Below are 27,497 nucleotides of genomic sequence, written 5' to 3' on the forward strand. Positions count from 1 at the left end.
ATATATAATCATTCAGGTAACAGAAGCATTATACAAATTTACCCAAATGCTACTGAGCAAAGTTCTCCAAAAAGAGAAATAAAATACAACTGTCCGGTTAAGAATTTTAGACATGCTTTTTCTCTCCTTTCACCATTCCCCTGGATCTCTGGCTGTTCCTTTTTTCTCTTTTGCTAAGCAGATACATTGGGAAAATGTCTAACTAATTAAAAGTTGATAAAAAAGAATATCCTGATACCTTTCTTGAGGTAGTATTTGTCACTAAAAAATTTAAGTAGAAAACAAAACAGTATTTTCAAGAATAACCTAATAATTGTTATCATCTAATAGATGTCATGACTTGTCATTTCATCCATGTAGGACTCCCACTGGGGAAACTCCCTTCAATTAAATAGTTTTATCTGTAACTTATGGTCTTAGAGAGTTTAGGTTAAATGATTTATCTATGGTGGTAAAGCCACTATGCTTTTATGGGCTTAAAGAATGTAAGAGTTATAAAGGATCTCAGTAACCATCTAGACCTATCCACACCTAAGAGAAATTTCCATTATAACATAATTGACCAGAAGTCATCTAACCTCTCTCAAAGACCCAATGGAAAGGAAACCATCACCTCTCTAATCTATACCATGATTTTTGTTGTTCAGTTATTTTTTCAGTCATTATTGACTTCATGACCCCATTTGGGGTTTTCTTGGCAAAGATATTGGAGTGATTTGTCATTTCCTTCTCTAGCTCATTTTATAGTTGAAGAAACTAAGGCAAAGAGTTAAGGAATTTGCCTAGGGACACATAACTAGTTAGAGTGTAAGACCAGATTTGAATTCACAAAGGTGTTTCATGTTTGGACAGCTCCAATTATTGCATTTTTTTTCCTGGCATCAAGTCTAAATTAACTGTTTTGCAAATTTGTACTATACCCTCTGAGGAAAAAGAGAATAAACCTAAGTAACTCCTTTATTGGACAGACTTAAAATACCTGAGATAGCCATAATATTACCTCATATTAAATATCTTCAGTTCATTTCAAAGATCCCAGTTCCATTCATAACAGAAAGTCCTTCTTGATCTCTAATGTCTACAATATGTCCACACTGGTCACCATATTCCAGATTTAGTTAAACCTAGAAGGCATATAGAAGGACTATAATCTCCTTTTTTCCTGGAAGCTATGTCTCTCTTAATGCATCCCAAGATATACTTAGCATTTTTTTTAGCTAGCATATTGCACTGGCTCATACTGAGTTTCTAATACCCATAGTTTTTTCATTCAAATTGCTGCCTAGCCATATCTCCACTAACTTGTACTTGCATTTCAGCTTTTTAATATCTAGTGCAAGATGTTACATGTATCCCTGTTATATTTAATCTTATTAGATTCAGCCCAATTCTACAGCATGTTAAGATTTTTTAGAGTCTAACATTCAATTCCATAACTATATCTAGTTATCTCTTGATAACTAGATAATTAAAAGTTGAGAAAGAACATCCTGATACCTTTCTTGAGGTAGTTTTTGCCAATAATTTTTTAAGTAGAAAAGTGAAAACAATGTTTTCAAGAATAACAATTGTTATTGTTGTTATCATCATCTAGTAGTGACATCTACAAATTTGATGAGCATGTCACCCATATTTTTAACAATATTAAAGGGCACAGGGTCAAGGACAAATTCCTGAGGTACTCTTGTGAAGACCTAATGATTTAAACTAAAAACAAAATACTCTTTGAGTCCAGTCATTCAACCAATTTTGAATCTAGTTATATTTTCTTCATTCAACTTTTCTTCATCTTCTCCTTAAGAATGACATAAATTCTTTAATGATCTGTTCTACAATTTCCTTGGGAATCAAAATACTGATCTATAGTTTGCTGACTATTCCATTTTTAAAAAGTTTTATGGCACTTCTTCTGTTTTCCAAAATCTTTCAAATATAACTGACAGTGGTTTAGCAATAACACTGGCCAGTTCTTTCTATTACCAGAGGTAATTCTTCAGGCCAAGGGACTTGAATTTATCAAAGACAAATTGCCCCCTTCAAAATCATGTTTCTCTAGTGGTAACTCATCTTGGAACCTCACTTGGTGCCTGCAACATCCTACAATTTCTGTAGCCTGCTCACCATAGAATATACATCCACAAGTCCCTTATGGATCTCATTGGGTCAGCCTGTCCTCAATCCCCTCCTAGCCCTGTTGTGAACCTTCTGAACTTCAAAATTATGCCCATAGACTTAGGTATCTTCATTGCCTACTTTTCAGCTCCTTTTTTCAACTCCCTTTTGCTGATTCTCTCCCCTCATTAAAACAAAAACTCCTTTAGGGCAGGAATTTTTTTTAAGCTTGTGTTTCTATCCCCAACACCTACTTTCCTTCCATCTCACTATCTCTTTACTTATTGAAGATATCAAATCCCTCTCAGACATGTCTTATGATTTCCAATAGAAAGATTATTCTACTTGGTAGAGAAAAGTGAAGCAAAATAAGAATCGAACAGTTTTGCCTTCTCTCTGCTATCATCTATCATCATCCCAGCAACTCTAAACAGATGTCTATACCCTCTTCAATGCTCCCAATACAACTTATTCTCCTTTCTGTTATCTTTACCTTCATTGGTAATCTTAAATCCTGATACTATTTTTTACCAAACAATGCCATTTTTTATATTTAATCCTATTACTTACTTTTGCTCCCATCTTTTGTAGATTTCTTCATTAAAAAAGTTAGGTTGGTTGATTCCTGTTTAAGGATTCTTAACATAGAGTCTTTGAACTCTAAATAAATTCTGATATTTAAAAGTAAATGATTTTTTTTAAATTTCATATTTATTAAAAAACAGTATTTTGAGAAATGGCTTCACCATTCACCAAATGGCTTCACCAGAGTATCAAGAGTTACAGTATTAAAAGTTTGTCTAGAGCAGTGGTATCTTAGCCAAATATAACTGTGAGCTGTATATTGACTTAGAAAACCATAAATTGACATTATCTGTGTTGCACTGTACTTTTATTTGTTAAAAATTTCCCACTGCCATAGAGTTGGGAGTCTGACACCTCTAGCCTAAAGAACTCAGAAGTTAAGAGATTTGTCCAGAGTTGGGACATGAAGGCAAGTCTTTCTGGTTTTGCAGTCAGCTGAAATGCCTTAATTCCCTAATTCTTCTCCCTATTGCTCCACATATAATTGGCATATCTATAGCTATATCTATGTGTGTGTATAAACATGCACATACATCTATCTAAATAGAGATGATAGATAGACTGAGATAAAGAATAGTCATTTGTTTGCATTTACTATTAAACTACACACACCTTAAGGTATAGACTATGTTTTCACCTTACTATGAACATAATTCCTACCTTGAAACTAGTTCACCTGAATGTGGGCTTTATAAACAGATCCTAAGTGTATTGACCAGAAAAAAATGTAACTCAAGAAATAATGACAAAATTTTAACTTGAAAACTGCCAAGGAACAATCTTATAAGAACATATACAAATAATATTACTGCCACTGTGCCTTTCTTAACTATTCTATGATAATAGAAGTAGTATTAGGGAAGATCCTATTAGGAATCATTGTTTTGGAAAGCTCAGTCTCTATGGCCATTTGCCTTTGGCTCCAGAAGTTAAAATGGTTAAGAAGAATCAAGCTGTAAATAGTTTACTTTCATATAATTTTTACAATTTTTTTATTTCTATTAAGGTACTATAATTTTTTACAATTATATTTCATGTTTAGCAAGTAAATGTTAACAAGGGGAAAACTGTATGAAACCATTTCTCTTTTAAAAATAAACACTAACCCATAGTTACAAGTAGAATTTCTTTGTATCAAAAGCCCCATTTTTTTCTATTTAAATCAACAATTTAATAGCAACGACTCTAAACAGTGCAACTTCTAATATTCAGGTCATATTTAGAGCTTACCCTTCCCTTAGAGCAAGCATTGATATTATCATGCAATAAATTGATTTGATAACACATTTCCTGTTATAAAATTTTATGTGCTTCAAATTCAAAAATGATTCTTCTAAGATGCATAGCTATTGTATTCACTTCATATATATAGACTACCATTTAATATAAAATGATAGGGAGAACAATTTAGTGAAACTTGGTAGCTCATGGACATAAAGACTTAAACAAATGAAATTACATTTCTGTCAAAATTCCATATTTCACACATTTCTTTTCAACTGTGAATCTCTCAGTTATTACATATTTTGTAGAACATATTACAGACTGACATATTGCCAGAATTTTAACATAAAAAGAGAGTTGAACAAGATCTGAGCTAAATCAAAATATTCAAGATAGTTCCCACAAAATGTGAGAAAAGATAAACCATATTTTAAGTTATGACTGGGGATGAATGAAGGAAAAAAAATTTTAAAACAGATCAAGAAATCTAAATTCTAAAAAATCAAAAGTAAATTAAGAATTGTGAGTAGTTTTGAAATAAGACTAACATAAAATCAGTTTTTAATTCAATAATAGTTGACACTTAGATGAAGCTTTAATATTTGTAAAGTACCGTGTATGTGTGTGTGTATACACATATATCTCATGCGATAACCTGGTATGTAGGTATTATAAGTATTAGTCTCATTTTATGGAAAAAAGAATCAAGCTCAGAGAGATCAAGAAACTTGTCTATAATTTTAGTTAATTATAACAAAGACCATTATTGAAAAGCATATCTTTCCTGACTCCAAAGTAAATTCTTTAATTCTCGAGTGGCTGTATAATAACAATCGCTAGTCCTAGACACATAACCTTCCCAGCAGAAGGATTACACACTTCACCTACTTCTTCCTATGAAAAATGAGCTGATATATAAGCATGCATGTGTATTCAAAATACATACAGAGAAAAAAGTCTGTTGGACTAGAGAGTCAACCTGAGAGTCAGGAAGAATAAGTTTTATTTCTAACATAGACTGCCTGTGTAAGTTAAGACAAATCACTTGGACTATGATAAGACTATGCGTTGCTGAAGATGTGTCCATTTTCAATATATAGGATCATGTCTTATGAGAATCGGATGAGGAAAATTGGGCATAGTCTGGGTGAGAAAAGACTTAGGAAGGTCATATTAGCTACCATCATCTCCTGAAAGATTTTCACATGAAAGAATTATTTATTAGACTTTCTCTGTTTGACCCCACAGAGAACTGGGGAAGAGTGGGTTGATGTTGTAAAGGGACCAATTTAGGCTTGATTTAAGGGAAAACTTCTTAACAATTAAACATATTCAATGAAATAGACTATCTGACCTGGTAGTGGACTCCAATCCACTAGAGATCTTTGAGCAAAAGTTGTTCTTGATCAAGTACAGATTTGCATAAATGGATTCCGTAATTGTGTGACACCACATAGTGCTTAGTTCTGGTATTAGAAGGGATCCAAAGAAAATTCTAAAAGACTTGTGATGGAAAATGCCATTCACATCCAGAAGATATGGAATCTGAATACAGATCACAAAATATATTATTTTCACATTTTAAATTTTATTTTCTTTCTCATGGTTTTTCCCTTTTGTTCTGATTCTTCTTTCACAACAAGACTAATATAGAAATGTTTCACATGATTGTACTTGTATAATCTGAAATCAGATTCCTTACTGTCTTAGGGAAAGGACAGGAGGGGGGAAAAATTGGAATTCAAAACTAGCAAAGATGTTTTTGTCAATTGAATACATCTGAACATTAAACAGATTAAGAAAAAAAAGAAAAAGAAGGGATCCAAGAAGTCATCTAGGAAACTGAATCATAGGCAGGGAAAATGATTTGCCCATGGTGACAATGGTACTATTTGGCAGATTAAAATCCAGGGACTTTGGCTGCAAATCCATTAATCTATCCTCCTCTCTTAGTAAAGAAATGCACCCATGTACTATGTTTAAGTTATTGTTTAGAACACCCAGTTATATATATGAAGGGTCTCAAAAATTTTAGTACAGTTTTAAATTTTAGTACCATGAAACTACACTAAGCTTATTGGGATACCCTTTATATTATGTTTTGTTAAGAATTGCCTTCAGCTGATAGTTAAATCATTTTGAAAATAAGACAGTTGGTTTTATAAAAATTTCCTTCCATTTCCTTCCGCTTTAACAATATTTGTTAATTCTGATCAGAGATTTGTAAATATAATTCTTCACTAATGTGAATATAATATAGAATGCTTCTTTGACTGAGGGTAAGCTGCTTACAACTAGCTTTTTGTTTTCCTATAAAAAGTCCTCTGCCCCCCCACATACATACGAGAACACACATACACACACACACAATCACACAAATGGTCGAAAACTAAGCTGTCATCTCTAGAATAATGGCTTTATGCTGTTATAATAAAGGCTGTCACCAAACCTATTGAGAGAAATCCAGAAAAGGTTAAAATTTTCATTGCAAAAATTCCTACCTTATATTTCTTATGTCAGGGGTAAGGGGATAAGAACTGGGTATAAAGAAGGAAATTGGTCTGTTATCATTATTTTCTGTTTCTTTTCCCAAATAAGAGTGCCTTTTGTCCCTTTTACAGTTTTTAAAATAGCTAGTTCTATGAATGTGGGATGAATCTCATTTTAATGTCTTATCCTTTGAACTATAAAATATAATGATAGAAAGCATCCATACCCCATGCGCTTCTCACCCCTATAATATACAAATTCACTCAATGGATAATTAAGCAATAGACATATTCAATATCAACAATAAATTTGATTTTTTTTCTTCGTAATTGGTTTCAATGAGCTGAGTTTGATTATTTATGGGCTAAACAGGATCAGAGAGACAATTTAGATGCTGGGTCATACAAAAACTGCTAGGTTCCAAATCATGGCAAAATCTGCGTGTGTGTGTGTGTGTGTGTGTGTGTGTAGTATTGTTAATCTTAGTAATAATTGCTTACATATGTACTCTATCAATAAAATTCCTGTCAGGTACAAAGAAAGTGGGTAGTCATTGCTATGAGCACAGCAAAATGCAGATTACTTAACTAACTCAAAACAAAGTATAAACTAACCCAGAAAGTGAATGATTCGTCCAACTTTTTAAAAGATCCCTACATAAATTCCCTTATAATATAATTAACTGTTCATATTTTTGTCATCTACTCTAAATACATGCTGCTGCAAACTCTGTGTGTCCTTATTCTGTATAATAATTATTCAAAGAAGAAACACTTGCCACTTGCCATTAAACTGTTACGTAGATGGTTTACAAAAATTCTTTTTTTTACATGAATTGTTTTATGTGTATTTGCATGTATATACACTCACATATAAATATACTATTTTTCTATGTGTTTCACAAGGTCAGAGATAAGGGTATAGATACCTTTAAAATTTTTTTGCCAGTGAGCCTATAAAACAGTGTCTTTTTCAGATTTTAAAATACAGTTATGGTTTGAGGTTATCTTTTTCTTCTTCCTGCTTAGAGTTAAGATTCTAAATTAGTTTATCACAGATGTGTCTCTCCAGATGTAACCCTAGTAAAATTTTCAGGACTTTGTTTTTACTACCAAACTCAAAACATTTACTTACAAGAAATTTAATGATTATTATGTAAGCTAGTCCCACCTTTAAATTCTCTAGAGAGCAACTTGCATCCCCTGGGAAAACTGGGAAATGTGGGTTAGGGAACTTATCCAAATATTTTAGACAAAAACCTATTATACAATATATTTTTTAAAAATTAAAATTTTGTCACCAAAGTATCATTTAACTATGTAGACAGTATAAAACAAAATGCTGATTGCAAAACATTCTTTTGAAGTATTTTAAATATTCAAAATTGAGAATGCTCTACCTCTGTCATTTGGTTTTCATTGAATAGTATGCTTTCCTCTATGAGTATGCTTCGTTTTTAATTTCAAACAAAAAAAAGACAAGAGAGAAAAAAGGGTGGGAACAATTTAAGAATGAAGAGAAGATCACTAAATGAAGACACAAGATATTCTGATTTATAATCCAAGTTAATGGTTTAGGAGCTTATGCCTTTGTAATTATCTAATAACTACTAAAAAACTAATGTTTTGGATGGGTCAGAAATATCACCTAAAAAGTGACATCATGATTTATGCTCACCAGCATTGCTCCAAGTTTTATAATAAGTGATTAAAAACATTGATAAACTTGAATACATAAAACTAGAGGTTTAAATTTAAAGAACAGCTCAAAACAACTTCTTTAAGAGAAAGTGGGGAACTGCAGATTAACTTTTCTCCTAAAGTTGTCTTAAATATAAAAAAAATTACTTTTCTTTTTTCTTGTTTTAATGATTCCAAACATTTTCCCCAATTACATGCAAAAATAATTTTCAACAAGGAACAATTTTTTAAAGATTTGCATAAAAACTTAACCATAAAGAAGAGGGGCAAACATCCCTATAGAAAAATGACAAACATGGGGCTTGAGTTTATCATGAATTAGAGAATGCTTACAGTGCAGGCCACTGTAACAAGTGCCTCAAATTCCACATTTCTGAAATGTCTTCTTTTAAAGGACTCAGGGAGTGTAACTATTGACCTTTAGGTCACAATTGGCCTAAAACAAACAAACAAAAAAAAAGGTAATGAAAGGAAGGAGTCTCTGGATCAAAATGACTAAGAAAGAATAAATAGGACAGAGAACTCTTTAAGGACCCTGAGTCAAGGGCTGATCAACCTTGAACTTTTAAAGAGCAGATCTGTCCCCTTCAGTATCTCATAATTATATTCTTCTTCCCCAAGTCAGATGAGCAACTTTAGAATTAATTTAGTGACATTCTCTCAGCAGCTACACAAGAAGAGAAAGGAAATTTGTTGAGCAATTGTTGCATCAAAAGGAGGTCTATTCTGATTAAATCATTGGACAACTAATTTCTTTTTGGGGGGAAAAGGGGTTTGGGGGTAATTCAGCTGCATAATTAGCCATCAAAAATCCAGTTTTTGAAACTATATTGACATGTCATTCCCTACTTGGAAAGTTAGTTTAAAAGAAAAGTTAATAAGTACATTTCTTCTTGAATTTTAGTTTTTGTCTAAAAGATTCATAATTGTATATCCGGCAGAGGTGGACCAATTAAAGTCTTTAAGGAAAAAATGAAGGGTAACCTTATTTGCAAACTATCATATGGCACTTCATTTTCCTCCCTTTATGAATTCACAAAAGGCAATAATGTTTCTAATTCTGAAACATAATAGATATTAAAATACATTGACAGTCTTGGGGCAGTGAGTAACTTGAACTTTAGGGGGAATGTTTTACACCTCATTACCTTTATAAAAATTCTTTGGAAAAATGCTAGGCAACGTAAGCTAATAGTTAAGGCTCAGATAGATCACATCTATTTACATCCTGTTAAAAAGCACTTCAAAAGTAATTTTTTGAGAATGGCAGCTGAGTGGAGTAAAAAGAACATTGGACTTGGAGTCAAAAGAGTTAGTTTTAAGTCTTGATTCTATTATTCATGAGCTGGAAGATTGAAGTTAACTCTCTGGGTCTTAATTTTTTCATCTGTGAAATGGGGGGTATCCCAAACCACAAAGTACTTTTAGGCTAGGGGCAACCCTGGTCACTGAAAGCAAAAGGGAAAGTAAAATAGAGATAATAGTAACATGACATCTTATCTTTTACATTATGCAAATTTAAGCTACCTACCACAAGTGAGTTTGGTTTTATAAAAGCAAAACAAAACACATCACCATCTCTCTGAATTGCTTTTAAGTATGAGGTTTGTGACTATGGATAGGTCATTCGACTTCTCACTGTTCCCAGAAAATGCTCTAGAATCGTAAGTTTCAGACAAGTTACAGATCCGTACTGATGAAGAGGGATTTCTTAACTAATAAAACAAAAAGAATGAATGGGAAAAACAAAAAAATATGAGGAGGGAAAAAACTTTTCCATAATGAGAATTTTTGCTTGAAAAAAAAAAAGCAAAAGTGGTAGGATAACCACTGCAAGACTACTTTGACATGAAAGCAATTTGCTTCCATGTACAAGAATCTTGCAAAATGACACTATGAAATTGTAAAAGGTCTTATGAAATTTTAAGTGGCATGCTCTCTAGCCATAAAACATACTCTGTGTGTGAAATAATGATCTCTCAGAGAAAATAGTCTCAAAACTTACTAGGTATCAAGAAAGATGAGCTTACTGCAGGCTGAGGATGGAGCATAAAGAACGTCTCCCCTTTTGCTCAATGGCTAAAAAACATCAGCTGTGAAGCATTAAAAAAAAATCCATCTGTTGCTTCAAAAAAGAATTGCTGTATAGAGAAATACTATTTTCATGATTTCTAACTAGAGCTGAATAGTTTAATCTGAATTGAATCCTGCCTTTTTAATTTCACCTTCCTTTGAATCTAACTACTTAAATAGGTCAGAGAGAGAAGAGGAAAGGGAACAAGCCCCACTGTAATGACCTTGACTGCCTTCTGTCAGAAGTCACTTTTAAAAAATTACCTTGAAACATTTTTGCAATAAAAAACAATCAGACTATTACTCACTATGTTTGCCATTTCCTAAAAATATTGGGCTAAGTTGGCAGCTCATTTCAATTACAAATGCAGAAAGAAAAAAAACAGCAATTAGAATTTAGGGAAGATCCAATAGCTCTATGACATATACCACATATCCAAGGAAATCTCCATTCTTCACAAAATGAAAATGTGAAGTCTAACAAGACAGACAAATGTGATTGTCAAGTTAAGCTCCTCAAATCAATACTCCTGGATACCATCTTTCTATGTAGCCTAATGATCTAAGGTGCTTTTCCTCTTGTTCTCTATGAAGTTCAATGACTAGCTGTTGAAATTGCTAAAAATTATCTATGTTAGGGTCAATCAAGATAAAAGGTGGCAACTCATGAAGCCTAGTGAGAAAATGAAATTATTTTCATCACTCAACCTTAGATCAAACCTGAGACAAAGATATAAAAGGAGATTAACTATGTGTTATTTTTTTAAATGTACCAACTAGAATTAAACAAGGACAATACAAATCCTCCTGTTGACCTCAGAACTCAACCTGAATTATACTCAAGACATAGATATCCTTAATATTTTAACAAAAATTTTCAGAGCCTTTACAAGTTGCCAGGAAACAAGGAGGAAAAAAAAGAAATCTCTCAAAAAAAAAAAGGTAAGATCCATATGTCAATTAAAACTTAGTCATGACATCTGAATTTGACATAAAAAGATTGAGGCCAAGTTTTTTGCTTTATAAATATATGCATAAACTGAGTATATTACATAACAATTATACATTTCACATATGGGCCAAGCCAAGAGTAGTCTAAAACCTGGTCATTTATTCTCATGCCCACAAAAGTGATATGTGTAATTTAAATAATGCAAGTACATCCCTTGGAAGATACTGATTTTGTTTTGAGTTTGAGAATAAAAGGTATATAGAAGCTTTAGGTTCTATAGCATCTCCGAGTTTACTATATTAATTCATTTTTTTCTTGGCATATAGACAAGAAAAAGCTTTACTGAGAGACGTCTGTGATCCTTATGAATGGAAGCAACTCAGTGTTTTTTTTAAAAAATAGCAAAAACTTTATGAAATCCATCAATTTAAGAGCCCTTGGGAAAAAATAAATAACAATATCTCTATCCCAAATTCTGTGTATTAGCTCAATTTTCATTTCAAATGAAATGCCTTATTAGCATCTGCAGAGTACAAAAGAATGAATATATTTTAGATCTCTGAATCCTGTCTACAGTTTTCAAGAAAAGCTGTTGCCAATACACACCATAGGTGAAAATGCATGTTTACTTAGGAGGAGACTTTTTATTTTGTTTTGGTTGTTTGTCTATTTGTTTGTTTAAAGAAGAACTGGCCCAAATGAGTTAATTTCCATTTGGTGGATGATATTTCATTCTGACTTGGTTAGAATTTTGAGACTATGAAGTTGTGACGTTAAAAAAAAGTTTTAACAAGATCATCCCATATGTTAACTCTTTTACATTGCTATATGGTATTCAGCATCCATGTTGGGGCAACAAACTTTTAACTGTGTTTCCTCAAAATGCTTTCCCCTCTTCCTTTGTAGTGTGTGTGTGTGTGTGTGTGGCCTATAGTAGGTTTGACTTTTGGATTTACCCTTATTCTGAAATGGAGTTTGGACCATCCCATAATGACACTTAGGTTCAGATGATACCTGCTTTACTATAGGACATCACATTGCACATTTAAGCTGCCATTGCATTAGCTCTTTTTCACATAGGATATTGGCTTAATAGAATGTTTACAAATGTAAAGAAAACTGGTTTCTTTTCCAACTGGTGATTCCCCATTACTTATTGACCCTTTTACTACTTTTTAAAAGGGCTGAACTAGTACTGAAAACTTAAGAAAATGAAATAGTACAATTAAAATAAGGGTGTTTATAAAAATCTTATTGTGCTTGAATAACATGAATTTATTGGATTTTAGTCTTTTTGTAACACTAAAGATAACCCTGAGAGAGAGAGAGAATGAGTTTTAGGAGTTCTATTAAAAAAAGAGAGAGGGAGAGAGAGAGAGAGAGAGAGAGAGCTTAATTTGCAATCATTATGCTGGATATTTTAAATAATTTCATTCTCTGTAGTGACAAGATTCAATCCCTGCCGGTTCTCCCTCCAAAAGGAAAAAAAAAACACCAGATCTTGATAGGATGCCACTTCAGGTAAATTCTACTATACATAGTCTCAGAAATCTAAGCAAGACAATACCAGCAATCTCCCTCATTCTCTACAGCCCTGAATTTATTATTAAGTGCAATTTAGCAACAGCTCAATCAGGGGAGGACAGGACGGTCTGCGATGCACTAAAATACTGAAATGTTTATCGTCTTTGCAAGCAGCATGGGTAGTGTTGTCCATCGCTGCCTCTTGCAAATCTGCAGCAGCGATGCAAAAGCAGCCTTTTTAAAGAATTTCTCTTTTTTTGGAATGGAAATGATTCCTCCTTCGTATTTCTGTCTTTTTTTTTTTTTTTTTTTTTTTGGCCAACATGTACCATATCGTAGTTCTGGAATCACTGACATCTGTCATTCTGTCAAAACTGAGTCATAACACATCGCAATCCTGGAAAAGAATAACCTCAAACACCCGGGCAACAAAAAAACGCATCCTAAAAAAAAAAAATCCTAACAATTGTGATGAGAATTAATGGAGAGAAAGCAGCAGCCCTTCTGCAGGGAAATCACCCTCTGCTCGCCTCCCGCGGCCCCCCCCCCCCACTCTTCGCCGCACCCCCCCCCCCGCGCCCCCCCAGCCACAGAACTCATGCAACTAATGATGACCTCTCCAAGTACCGACTCAAAGGCTCCAGCATTCACCTAAGGATGGAGGAAAAAAAGGAAATAAATGCGAAACAAGTTGGAAACTGCACTAACGCGGAGAGAGAGAGAGAGAGAGAAAGAAAGCAGCAGCAGCTTCAGGAGCTATTGCGGAGGGAAGAGCAATAGAGAAAGCCTTAAGCATCTAAGAGTAAGAAGTGAAAAGCATTTACCAGTGGCTCCTTCAGTAGCTTCACTCCCTGACACCATCTACATGGGGAGGGAACTTAGCCTAGTCTTCCGTCTCAGCTCGCTTTATAGCAAAATTCCTTCACTTCGAGGGGACTACACACACCCTCGAGAGACAGAGAGAGAAATAGATCCCAGAGACCCGGGCGGGCTTTCTCACCCCCTCCCTAGAACCCGCCCCCCGCACTCCCCGACGCTGCTTCTCTCTTCTTCACAGTTCGCACGCCGGTGCGGCGGGGCTGCTGCTGCGGCCAGGGATGCTGCGGCCAGGGATGCCGCCGCCGCCGCCGCCGCTGCTGCTGCTTGCCGACACCGCCGCGGCCGCGGCCGCCAGCGCGGCTGCTCCTACTTCGGGAAGGCTTAGGAGGACGCGCAAGCACGACCTGTGCCGGAGCCACCCAGGCAGCTCTGTGCAACCTGCGCCTGAATCAGACCCATAACCGTACGCACTGGCGCACATGCACACACACACACACGCGTACACACACAGGCACACACTCACGCGCGCGCACACACATGCAGCCGCACACACACACACACACACACACACGCGCGCGCACACAGCCCCCCACGCGGGGCGCCGCGCCGCGCAGCCCCTGAATGGGAGCGCGAGCCAATCCCCGGGCTCCGAGCGCGCGCCTACGGGCCGCGACTCGCGGGAGCGCCCGGCGGGGGGTGGGGAGAGCGGGCAGGGGCCGCCGCAGGCCGGCCGCGGGGAGCCGCCGGGGACACAAACAACACCCTTCTTTTGTCTGCCGAGAAGTGAGCCCCGGGGCGCCGCTCCCACCCGGCCCCCGGGGCCCGCCCCGCAGGGTGGCCCGGGGGGCGTCCCGGGCGGGGTGCACCGAGGTGTGATTTACCGCAGCGTCCCTGCCCCCCGCCCCCCGCGATGCATCCTGCGGACCCGGAGCCCGCCCGCGCCACCGAGCATGCCCAGTGCGTGCCCGGCGCGGGAGACGCGGAGCTGGCGCGGGCGGCCCGGGCTCGGGCTTGGCAGGGCCCGGCGCCAAGGGAGGGGCGGGGGCAGGCCCTGCCGCGCCCCCGGGGGCTGCACTCAGCGGAGTCCGAGCTGGCGGGAGCCACTTCTCCAAGAACTGGGAGTCCTTTTATTGATGGGGAAACGGGCCCAGAAAGCCGCAGCGACTCGCCCAGGGTCACCGAGATGACTTGTTTTTCAGTTTTTTGCAAGGCGAGGGGGTTAAGGGGCTTGCCCAAGGCCGCACGGCTAGGGCAGCACCAAGTGTCTGATGTCGCACTTGAACTCAGGTCCTCCAGACTCCAGGGCCCGCGCTCTCTCCGCTGCACCACCCGGAGATGACTTTTGAACCTTGTCCGCAGACCCCTCTACTAAACTTAAAGGTGATCCATTTTACCTAGCAGGGAATGGAGAATCTGGAGTCAAACCTTGCTCCTTGCTATTCCCATCAGATGCATTTTTTTTCTTCTGCTTTCACCAGAATGTCCCTTTTCTACACAGAACAATTCAACAGAGGTCAAGTGATCAGCTCAAGGTCAAAAGTCTAAGTCACACCAGAGCCTAGACTAGACTTGTCTCCTGGCTCCGGCTTCAGGGTTCCATTCTCATGATCACTTAACCCAACCAATCCATAGAGTTGGACCATACTCAACGGGTGATGTGGTTCAACTCCTTGCACAAAATGGTGAAGTGAATAGAGTCCTGAGTTTAAATCCAGACTTTGGTTAAGTCACTTAACCTGCTTATCTCAGTTTCCTCAAAAGTAAAATGGGGAGGATCAAATGAAATAACTTTTCTGAAGAAAAAATCTTTAACATAGTGACTGGCATACAGCAAGCACTTCATAAATACCCTTTCCCATTGCTCCTCTGTTTCCTTCCCATCCCTCTTCCTTTCTCTTCACTTCTTATGACAAGATTTTACATAAGGAAATGTAAGGAAGACTCAGGTAAAATGACTTCTCTAAGGTCACACTAAAAGTAGGAATTTCTGTTTCCAAAATCTTATGCTCTTCAAGAAATCAGGCCTCTAGACAAAAACCCAATTCTGTCAATCTTGTCTGTATAACAAGATGTACTTCTACTTAATAGTACTTATTTATCTAAAGAAAACAATCAAAATAAAATCTTATACACACACACAGTTTCTTTTTCCTTGCCAAAAGAGTGGGGTTGTTAGAAAATCTTCCTCCCAACTTCAGACTACTTGGTATTTTTAACAAGTTGGTATTCATCCAATAATCTATTTCTGGGTTTTTGTCAATTAAATCATAATAAAATCATAATAAATCATAATAAAAACTTCCTGACATGTAGTGATAATATTTTTAAAATATTGAACATCAACTATATTCAAGCTGCATAAGAAGATATAAAAATTTATAAGGCAGTGTCTTCTTTGATCCAGCAATACCACTACTGGGTCTATACCCTGAAGAGATGAAAAAGGGTAAAAACATCACTTGTACAAAAATATTCATAGCAGCCCTGTTTGTGGTGGCAAAGAATTGGAAATCAAGTAAATGTCCTTCAATTGGGGAATGGCTTAGCAAACTGGGGTTATATGTATGTCTTGGGACACTATTGTTCTATTAGAAACCATGAGGGAAGGGAATTCAGGGAAGCATGGAAGGATTTGCATGAACTGATGCTGAGTGAGATGAGTAGAACCAGAAAAAACACTGTACACCCTAACAGCAACATGGGGGCAATGATCAACTTTGATGGACTCACTCATTCCATCAGTGCAACAATCAGGGACAATTTTGAGCTGTCTGCAATGGAGAATACCATCTATATTCAGATAAAGAACTGTGGAGATCAAAGTTCAAGGACTATTACCTTTAGAAAAAAAAAGCAGGTATCTTATTGTCTGATTTTGTCATCTCTTATACTTTTTGTTTCTTCCTTAAGGATATGATTTCTCTCTCATCACACTCAGGATCAATGTACAACATGGAAACAAAGTAAAGACTGACAAATTGCTTTCGGGGGGGGGGAGTAAGATTGGGGGGAAAATTGTAAAACTCAAAATCAATAAAATCTTAAATAAATAAATAAATAAAAAGATTTTCCAGCAAAAAAAAGACAGTGTCTTTACCCTCAGGAACCTTACAATGGATAGGAAAGAGGGCAATACAGTCTCGTAACTACAATATAAGGCAATGTGTTATGGGGTCAGAGTGGTGCAATCATACTGTTACAGGAGTTGAAAGGAAGGTGAGCCTAATCTTGAATTGGGGAAAATCAGAAGAGACTTCCTGGAGGAAGGGGCATGGAAAACAAAGGTTGATCTCTTTACTAGGATACCTTAACCAGAACCCTTCCAAGCTGCTTCTACCAGTATCTGAATTTTCTTTTCCTGCATCTTTTATTTGAAACTGATGTCTCACTCTTGCTTATTTTCAGTTTAATCTAGGATTCAAAACTTGGGAGCGCTGAGTGGAAGTTACATTGTGTATCTTTTTATGGCAGGCAAACAGCATGTTTAGTAAGACAGGGGTGGTTTTAGTTCAAATAGGAAGCTTTTGTTCAACATCTTTCCATCTCTGGATTATTCACCTGGCAATAGGATCAATGTGTAGCAGTTGTGCAGGAATTCCTTGCTGAAACAGATCAGGTGATGTGTTAGAATGGGGTGTGTAGACATGGACTGATAGATCTATCTCTTTCATTCTGTACCTTATCTACAATATTTGTCTCACTGTTCTCATTTTTGTGGGTATACACAAAAAGAGCATCCTCAAGTCATATAATTTCTATTTATGTACCTCACAGATATAGACATATGCATATAGCTATAAATACACACTAGTCCATTGACTGTGTCTGTATTCACTACCTTTATTGACTATCAACTTTCTCTACACAGTAACTATGAATTTAGGTAAAAGAGAAAAATAGAGATTTTGGATAGAGGAGTTGGATTAAATAATCTCTAAATTTCCTTCCAGCTCTAGACCTATAATCCACATCCTATTTTTGATCATTTTAGGTACAAAGACTTTAGAGTAGTAGCCCATCATAATAAAGGTCATTCAGTCTGTTTCAGGTCATTGAAAACCTTAGTTCAAAAAATTGTTGAAAAGAGTCATCTAGATCAACTCGCCCGTTTTTACAGATTATTGAATTTGGAATTGTTTCCCTGTATCGAATAATATAGGCCCTTGTACAGGACCATGTTGTATTAAGACTATTAAAAAAAAATCCTGATTTTTTTATATTCCTCACTAAAAATTATCCATTATTTGAGCCTGAGTTGGTAAGTGGGTTGGGAAATGGAACTGCCATTCTTCCTATGTATAAAAACTCCCTTGAGGTATTTTCCTATGTCCAGTTCCTGGGATCCTGAAAATACACCCAAAGCAGATCACCTGATCTGACATAGAGCCTTCTTTGTTTGGAGGCTCATTTAAACTGAAGACCTAGAGGCTGCTCTTTGGAGCCTCCCTCCATGGTGCTGACACAGGTACAGGGAATTTTCCCCACAGGTCTCTGGAAGGTTGTTCTTGGGGTTCCCAAACTAGCATTCCCCAGTCATTTGAATTGAGATGTTGCTGATCCCTCACAGGTGAGGATTGCAAAGTGATTTGTTTGCAAAGTGATTGATTGTGACAGGTGATAGCTGATTGTAATAAATTGATATGATTGTGATTTGTGATCTTATTATAACTTGTGGTTTTACTGAGACTTTTGACTTTACTGAAACTTAGGATTTTACTTATTAAACTTAATAACTTTCATATTTTGAGACTTGCGGTCATTTCTTCTCTGAACTGAACTGAAATAAATTAAAGCTGAATTACCAATTGTTTTGCAACACACTTGGAGAGATACTATGTAATGGAAAGAATCTTGAACTTTTGGTTAAAAGTTGGAAGTCCCAAGTCCAATATTTATGATCTCTATTATTGGAGAAGTCATTTGACCTTTGTGAGTCCAGTTTTCTCATCTGTAAAACAAACATAACAACTACTATACTACTTACCTAAAAAGGTTGTCATAAAGAAAAAAAAATCCTTGCAACATACTTGATAAATTTAACTATAAAAATTATTTAATAATTTAATAATTACTGCAAATAACTTGAGCTGGTTATAGACTTCTCTCCTAGGTATTGTGGAGGAGGCAATAAAAATATAAGCCTTGATTCCTGCATTTAGGAAACTTTCATTCTGGTTGCAGGAGAAATGTACTTTGGTGGTTTGAAAGATCCTTGTAAATCACATATCAATGTATTACTTGTTATGGATCCAGTTCTGCTAATCTCAATCACTTTCCAAGATCCAGGTCCACCTGTGACTCTCTGAACCCTTTCCTTCATAGCTTGAGTACATTTTTTTTTCAAAATTTTAATTTCCTTTTTTTAATGGATATAAATCTCTTTTCCTCTTCTCTCCCACCTGTCCCCTCCTCAGTGAAAAACAAAAACCCAAATCTTGTAAACAACATGTTTAGTCAAGTAACTCAGTAACTAAAACTAAAGAAATTATCTCATTCTGTACTCTGAATCCATCATCACTTCTCTGTGGGTAACACACTTTAGTAGTCCAGTGAAAGTATTGCTAGTCATTGCTTGAATCAATTTAGTCTTTCAAGTTGCCTGTTTTGACAGGCTTCCTATTTTATAAAGTGTTCTCATTCTGCTCCCTTCCCCGTGCATCAGTTCATGTAAGTTTTTTTCAGGTTTCTATGAAACAACCCTTTCATCATTTCTTATTGCACAATAGCATTCTATTATTCCTCTACCATAATATGTTAAGCCATTCCTCAATTGATGGGGAGATCCTGAGTTTCCAATTCTTAGACACTGTAAAAGGAGCTGCTGAAACAGTTTTCAGTTTTATAACTGTTGGTCCTTTTCCTCTTTTTTTGATTCCTCTGGAGAATAGACCCTGAAGTGGTATTGCTGAGTCAAACTTCCTTTTTTTTAATCATGTGCAGACTCTTGTAGTCGGAGAATGGTGTCATTTTTGGAGATCTTTACTCATTGCTCCTCAAACTTCATGGGAAGGCATATCTTTTAACAGCACAAAAACTCAGGATTTGAAACAATAAATCTCCACTTCACCTTTGTAATCTACTTTCTCCCACACCCACTTAATCAGACCTCATGCAAGCCATGGATGTTATATAGCATTAGATTCAGTTTCATATTCTTATTTCCTGCTACTACTCTCTTCTACTTTATGATTCAAAGAATTAATTGACAAGGATTATTAATTGTTCATTCACACCACATTCTTTGCCCACTCCCTACTCTTTACTCCTTGAGTGGATCCTCTCTTGCAATATCAAACAACAATCATCAGCCTCAAAGGAATATTTTCATCTGATTTCAGGACTATTATTTCAGAGGCCCTGTGTCACAGTTTATGGAGATAGCTGGTCTTGGAGTATGAGTGACTCTAGCTCATGTCTAACTCCTGACACTGGCTGCATGAGTACATAAGACAATTCTAGGGTTTTAAATTGCAGAATTTTGACTTTCTGCAATAGTATAAGGCTTTGTTTTGTTGCTTAGGGTAATTAAATGATACAGTTCAGAGAGTAAGGTATGAGGTCCAAGACAAAGGATAAAAACGTGAAAGATCACGAGTCTTTTTGTACTTAATAAGACAATTTTTTTGTTGTTGAAAAAAAAAAGAATGGTTTAATATGTGAATATTCTTTGGGGAATTGAACATCACTGATATTGGCAAAGAATCTTGGAGATGTTGGCAATATCATTACCTAACAACATTACCTCCTCCTCTGGACTTAAGGCCCTTATCACATTTTGCCTTGTATCAAAGTTATTCGACAAAAAATCTCCAGTGGATATCTATTGTCTAAAGAAGCAAATGTATAAAGGCCTCTGTTTAACCTCTAAAACCCTGTATAATATAACTCTGAATTATTTCCAGATTTGTTACATTCCACTCCTTTTTTTTTTTTTGTTGTTTTTTTGCAAGATAATGGGGTTATGTGACTTGCCCAATGTCACACACAGCTAGGTAATTATTAAGTGTCCAATTTGAACTCAGGTCATACTGACTCCAGGGCCAGTGTTCTAATCACTGTGCCACCTAGCTGCCCCATTCCACTCCTATTTTTTCTCTCTTTGATCTAGACAAGCGGGTTAACTTTCTGTTCATCTTCTATCTCATTTCTGGGTCTTTTTGTCCACTCTTAGAATACAATACTTTCCCCTTCCACCTCTTTAAAACTAACTCAAGTGACACCTCCTACATGAGGCTTTTCCTAATACCCTTAATTTTTAGTGTCTCCCTCTTGCTGACTACCTCATGTTGATTTTGTATATATTTTCTATTTACTTACATAGGTATATGGTGTTTAGAGGGTAGGGTTTGGTTTGGGGTGGTTGTTGTTTTGGGGGAAAAGTGGGAAGATTGCCTTTTAATCCTAAATTCTTAATATAGGTCCTGGTACAAAACAGGGATTTAAGTGTATTTTGATTGATTAAATGAGTCACAGAATCATAGAATTTTTGTGAATCATATATCTCAGAGTTGAAAGGAATCATCAGATCCAATGCATGCTTAACAATTAGTCATCCAAACCTTTAAAAAAAAAAGGGTGGCTAGGTGGTGCAGTGGATAAAGCACTGGCCCTGGAGTCAGGGGCACCTGGGTTCAAATCCAGTCTCAGACACTTAATAATTACCTAGCTGTGTGGCCTTGGGCAAGCCACTTAACCCCATTTGCCTTACAAAAACCTTAAAAAAAAAAACAGTCATCCATCCTTTCCTTGATCGTCTTCAGTGAAATAGGAGTACTATCTCCCAAAGCATTCTATACTATTTTTGGAGAGTTCTAATGTTTAGGCAGTTGTTCTTTACATCAAAAATAAATATTCTTCTCTGCAACCTTTACATAATAAGTCTAGTTCTACCTGTTATACATGACATTCTTTCAAGTAATTGAATACACCTATTATGACTTCTCTTCAACAGGCATAAAAACCTTTGTATAAAATATGTCAACAAATCAACAATCACTTTAAGGGTTTATTTGGTATGTGCCAATCAATAAGCAAAAAAAGACAAATGTATACATTGTTCTTATTGCACTCCTTTTGACATTCCAGCCATTTGATGTTCTTCCCAAGAAATAGCACCCCATAAGGAATACATTTCCAGCTGTGGTCTCATTAGAATAGTGGTCCTAAGTGCTAAGTTTTATAAGGTAGCATAAAATCTCATTAGTTTATCTGTTATCTTGTTACATTCCTGATCTATTTTGAGTCCATTAAAACCTTCAGATCATCTTTAGGTGAATTGATGTCTATCTCTATTATTCTGTATATGTAAAGCTGTATGTTTGGGGTTTTGGGGGGTGATAAAATGTCATCCTTTATAATTATTCCTATAAAATTTTATGTTTTTAGGTTTAATGTGACATTCTTGCCTATTGATACTTTTGAGGATCTCAATTCTGCCATTCAGTATATTGGCTCTCCTTCCTAAAGTTGAATCACCTGCAAATTTAATAAATATATACCATCTTTATTTTTATCTAAGTCATTGTTAAAAATGTTAATTAATATGTGATTGAAGATAAGAGCTTGAAACTTTTCAAATTGACCTGGAAGCATTCAGAACTACTTTTTGGGCACCTACTGTCCTATTGTCTAGCTTACAATGCCTATTGTTTTCATAAGACTATCATGAGAAACTAGGCAGATTCCATTTCCCTGATTTAACAGACCAGTAAATCTATATCCAACAGGGAAATGAGGTTAGTCTGACATAGTCTTGATGGAATTAAGCTGGCATGTTTAGATAATTTTTTTTACATAATATACAAAATATACCTTTAATAATTATCTGCAAAAGGCCTTTTCTAACATTTTGTATCACAGACCTCTTTAGCAGTCTCATTAAACCTAAGATTCCTCAGAATAATACTTTTAAATGCATGAAATTAAAAAAAAAGGATTACATAGGGAACCAAATATATAGAAATGCAGTTTATGATGATGATTACTACTTACTTTAAGGTTTGAGCAGTGCTTTAGAAATAGCATTTTATTTAATTCACACAAAAACCTAGTATGATAAATGCTAACATTATTCCCATTGATTTCTCAGCAAATAGGCTGAGAGATTAAGTGACTTACTTGTCCTAGAAAATACTCTAGGCAGAATTTGAACTCAGACCTTGCTGATTCCAAGACCAATGTTTAATCTACAACGTCAACAGTTGTAAAAAGATTTTAAAACATCAAGTTCATGAACGTCAGTTTAAGAACCCTTGGTCAATAATAATTCTGAAATTTAAGTCACTTTCCCTTTCCTATATTTTTAAATAGACTGTCTTTTTATTTGTTTTTTTTTCAAAGGACAGTCCCTGCTGACCTGATTGGTAACTGTGTTGAGTAGTTTACTGTTTAGACAACCTTGGCCATCCTTCACATTCAAACATTCTATCCCATCTTCTTGTCATCAGTTTAGTCTATCAAGACACCCCTCCAGGTCCCCGGATTTTACCATCTGTTTTACTTCTGAATGCATTTCTCCCCCATTTTATAGCTGTGAAACCATAGCTAAATCCATATTGCCATTGCTACTGGAAAGGGCCTAGTAGGGCATTAGATATTCCACTTGCCATTCCAAAGCCTTTCCAAAGCAAACCAACCTTCTTGGCCACCATTCCCTTATCTTTGTGGGTTCTTTCTATTAGAATGTATGCTACTTGAGGAGAAAATATTTCATCTTTGTATTTATATCCCCAGTATTTATCACAGTATTTGACACTTAGTAAATGCTTAGTGATTTTTCATCTACCTATCCATTCACCGAATCTATTCATTTTCTTTATCCAATCTTTTTTTAAAAATTTTTATTAAAGATATTATTTGAGTTTTACAGTTTTCCCCCAATCTTGCTTCCCTCCCCCCACCCCCACCCCACAGATAGCACCCCGTCAGTCTTTACTTTGTTTCCATGTTGTACCTCGATCCAAATTGGGTGTGCTGAGAGAGAAATCATATCCTTAAAGAGAACAGAATTCTCAGAGGTAACCAGATCAAACCATAAGACATCTGGGGTTTTTTTCCGAATTAAAGGGAATAGTCCTTGTACTTTGTTCAAACTCCACAGCTCCTTATCTGGATACAGATGGTACTCTCCTTTGCAGACAGCCAAAAATTGTTCCCAATTGTTGCGCTGATGGAATGAGCAAGTCCTTCAAGGTTGAACATCACTCCCATGTTGCTGTTAGGGTGTACAGTGTTTTTCTGGTTCTGCTCATCTCACTCAGAATCAGTTCATGCAAATCCCTCCAGGCTTCCCTGAAATCCTGTCCCTCCTGGTTTCTAATAGAACAATAGTGTTCCATGACATACATATACCACAGTTTGCTAAACCATTCCCCAATTGAAGGACATTTACTGGATTTCCAATTCTTTGCCACCACAGGGTTGCTATAAATATTTTTGTACAAGTAATGTTTTTACCCTTTTTCCTCATCTCTTCAGGGTATAGACCCAGTAGTGGTATTGCTGGGTCAAAGGGTATGCACATTTTTGTTGCCCTTTGGGCATAGTTCCAAATAGCTCTCCAGAAGGGTTGGATGAGTTCACAGCTCCACTAACAGTGTAATGGTGTCCCAGATTTCCCACATCCCTTCCAACAATGATCATTATTCTTTATCCAATCTTAATATACCTCTCCTATTCCACATGATCTTTCAAAGAAAGGGCAGTCAGGTGCTCTCTTACTATCTTCTTTCTTTTGGTTATCAACTCCCCATTAGCCATTTGTAGTTTTGCCTTTCCAGTCCAAAGCTCAGGAAGATCTTCCTTTCATTTGGCAAATACTTAACATTTGTTGTATACTGGTTTCTTATTTAGCAATTCATGAATTTCTCCCACCTAGATTTTAAATTCTTTGAAGGCAGGAAAAAAGTTTATACAGTAACCTTTGCCAAATAAAACCAAGGCTCAGGGAAATAGCAAAATAAAAATTTTTAAACATCAAATAAGATTTTTTTTTTTACTGTATCTATGCTTAGTATTTCAGGAACTTTATGCAAAAGAATAAAGTTCAATGTTTTATTCAGTGGCATCTAGGTGCTCCATTGAAAGTCTAGAATTACCAAGACCCAAATACAAATCTGGTTAGACACTTAATAGCTCTGTGACCATCACTTAACTTCTGCTGCCTTAGTTTCTTCAACTCTAAAATGAAGGCTTGTTGTAAGGTTCCAATGACATAATATTTATAAATCACTTAGCATTTGCCTGACACATAGTAGAAGTTTAATAAATACATATTCCTGTTTATTACCCTTTGAATTCAATAGTTTTTCTGGCATGTCCAACTCTTCAAGACTCCATTTGGGGTTCTATTCACAGAAATACTGGAGTGAATTTTCATTTCCTCTTCAGCTCATTTTTACAGATGAGGAAACTGAGGCAAACTAGTTTAAGTGACTTGGCTAGGGTCAAAGAGCTAATATATCTGAGGCCAGGATTTGAAATCAAGGAAGGTAAGTTTTCCTGATTCCAACCTCCAAGTTTTATCCACTGAACCACCCAGCTGCCCTATATATTCCTTTTTCAGCATCTATTTACTCCTAACTGACACAGAATTCTATCAGACTGTATTATCTGATTTCTCAAATAGATTAACAAAAAAGGAGTGGTTTGGAAAGGGGATGCTCCAGGCATGTACATAGACAGGATTTAGAAGTGACAGCTGACAACAAACAGACACATGAACTAAAATAATAAAGCAGCCTGGGTCTTTTGATATACAGGCAAATAGCTCTGTTTACCCTGATCAGGTTCCAAAGGCAGCACAGTAAAATAAAAAAAATGTTCATATTGATGTTCCTGGGACTTCAATTCAATTCACCTGCCATTTAATAAGCCTACTCTTTACCAGGCACAGAAGAGTCAAAGAAAAAAACCAATGAATTGACTTCTACTCTCAAGAAGCTTACATTCTAATGGGAGTAATGGATAAAAAAAATTAAATATTAATTTTACAAAGTAAATCTGGGAGATCGGCATAAGTCTAACACAAAGAATGGTTTTCTTTGTTTAGGAAAGAGAAGAGGTTTTCTAGATGGCACAATAGAAGAATATGATTAGGAACATGGAAGAAATTAGCCAAGTATGATAGGATTGAGAGTGAAAATTTGTGTCCAAGGGAGGTTTTTTCAGCAGTCTAAGACTTATAATCACATTTTAAATTTACAGCTAAGGCAATAGTGATTATTCATTGATAATTCATTGGAACTCTAGTTTTCCTTTCATTCTACTTTACCTTTTACATTTTTTACATTATTTTGTATATTATATATAGAGATAATATATATTCTATACATTCTATATGTTATACATCATACATATATGGAATATATTTCCATACATTATGTATTCCATGTGTCTTTACATTATATAGACACTATATATTCTATATTTATATATACCTAGATAGATAGATAGATAGATAGATAGATAGATATAGATATATATAAACACAGAGGTCTGATCATGTCACCCTTCCACTTCAGTAAACTCCAGTAGTTTATGGCTTCCAGTTTCAAATACAAAATTCAGATAGCCTTCAAAACATTTCAAAACCTTGCCCCCTCCTACCTTTCTTGTTTTCTTATTCCTTATTCCCCAACTCATATCCTTCAATCTTGTGACACTAGTCTTTTGAATTTCCCAAGAAAAAGACGCTTGTCTCATTCCTTTTTCTCTGACTTCCCTATGAGCTTGAATTGTTCCCTTTCTTCATTTGCAACTATTTTCACTGGTTTTCTTTAACCTCATCAAGTTTTGTCATGGTGGGAGTATATGCACTGATGATGGTGGCATGGCACTTTCCTGCAAATGGTAATCACATTGTCATGAGTCTATTGTACATTCATTTTGGAAGTCACATAACCTTGCTAACTTGTTTAAATTTGATTGCAAAAATTTTGCCAGATTCACAACACTCCTCTTCACTATGACCATTCCAGAAAAATGGAATTCTGGAATTCTGGGTGACTTTAATGCCAGAATAGGAGGGACATGGTAGGGAGTCCTTGGGAGGAATTAAGTTGGAAGCAGTTAACAGTCATTTGCCACTGGAGACTTGTATGTTGCATGACTGCAACATCACATTATCTTTTGTTTACCGAAACTCAATAAAACTTTATGGATGTACCCTTTTGGTAAACATTAGCATTTGATATACTATGTTATTTTAAGAAGAGGAGACAGACAGGATGAGAAAGTGATAAAAGAGATATGTTGTGCAGAGTACATAGACTTATACTCCCAAGCAAAACATTCTCATTCAATAAAAGCAGAGGCTCTAAGACAAGATGACTACTAGAAGAATTAATGTCAACAGATTAAAGCACTTCTCTGTACATGAATATTTTATCACTATCATGGAGGGAAAGTTCAGTCAACACATGGTTGGCAACAGTGGAGCAGAAAAGGAGTAGGCAACTTTCAGAGATTTGTTGTATAACTGTCTACTCATCTAGGCCAGAACACTCAAAAAACATGAAAATTTTTAATGAAAATAATGGAGAAATTCAGAAATTACTAAATGAAAACTGAGAAAATCAATCAAAGGATTTAGCTGAGGTTAGTTTGTCCTTAAGAAGGCAGCATTTAACTCCATCAAAAGCAAAGTACAAGCAAAGCTTAGAGAGATACAGGAATCTCAGTAAGAAGACAAATGAAATTCAGTTTTCCGCAGATAGTTATAATGCAAAGCATTTTTATGATGCCCTGAAGTTATTTATGGACCAAAGACCTATGGTGCATCGCAACTACTCAGTTCTGATGGAACCCACATTGATTATTGATAAGGACATGATCATGGAGAGAGGAGCTGAACATTTTCATATCATTTTCAACAGAATGTCATTAACCAATACCTAAGTCATTGACTATATACTTTAGATTAAAGTCAATTCCTCTTTAACTGAACTTCTAACAGAAGAGATTTTGAATGCCATTGGCCTCCTTTCATGGGGCAAAGAGCCTGGGTTAATCCTATTCTG

At 36.1% G+C, this 27,497-nt stretch overlaps 1 long non-coding RNA gene across 1 annotated transcript in view; it reads right to left on the minus strand.

Moving 5' to 3' along the window:
• LOC141506056 (uncharacterized) overlaps nucleotides 1-13,586 on the minus strand; it is a 335,395-nt gene extending 321,809 nt beyond the window's left edge. Inside the window, exon 1 of the long non-coding RNA XR_012473761.1 lies at nucleotides 13,485-13,586. This is a non-coding gene — a long non-coding RNA (uncharacterized LOC141506056). The remainder of the gene's footprint in view (nucleotides 1-13,484) is intronic.
• Between the last annotated feature and the right edge of the window lie 13,911 nt (nucleotides 13,587-27,497).

Source organism: Macrotis lagotis, chromosome 1 (assembly GCF_037893015.1).
Source record: "Macrotis lagotis isolate mMagLag1 chromosome 1, bilby.v1.9.chrom.fasta, whole genome shotgun sequence".
NCBI lineage: Eukaryota > Metazoa > Chordata > Mammalia > Peramelemorphia > Peramelidae > Macrotis > Macrotis lagotis.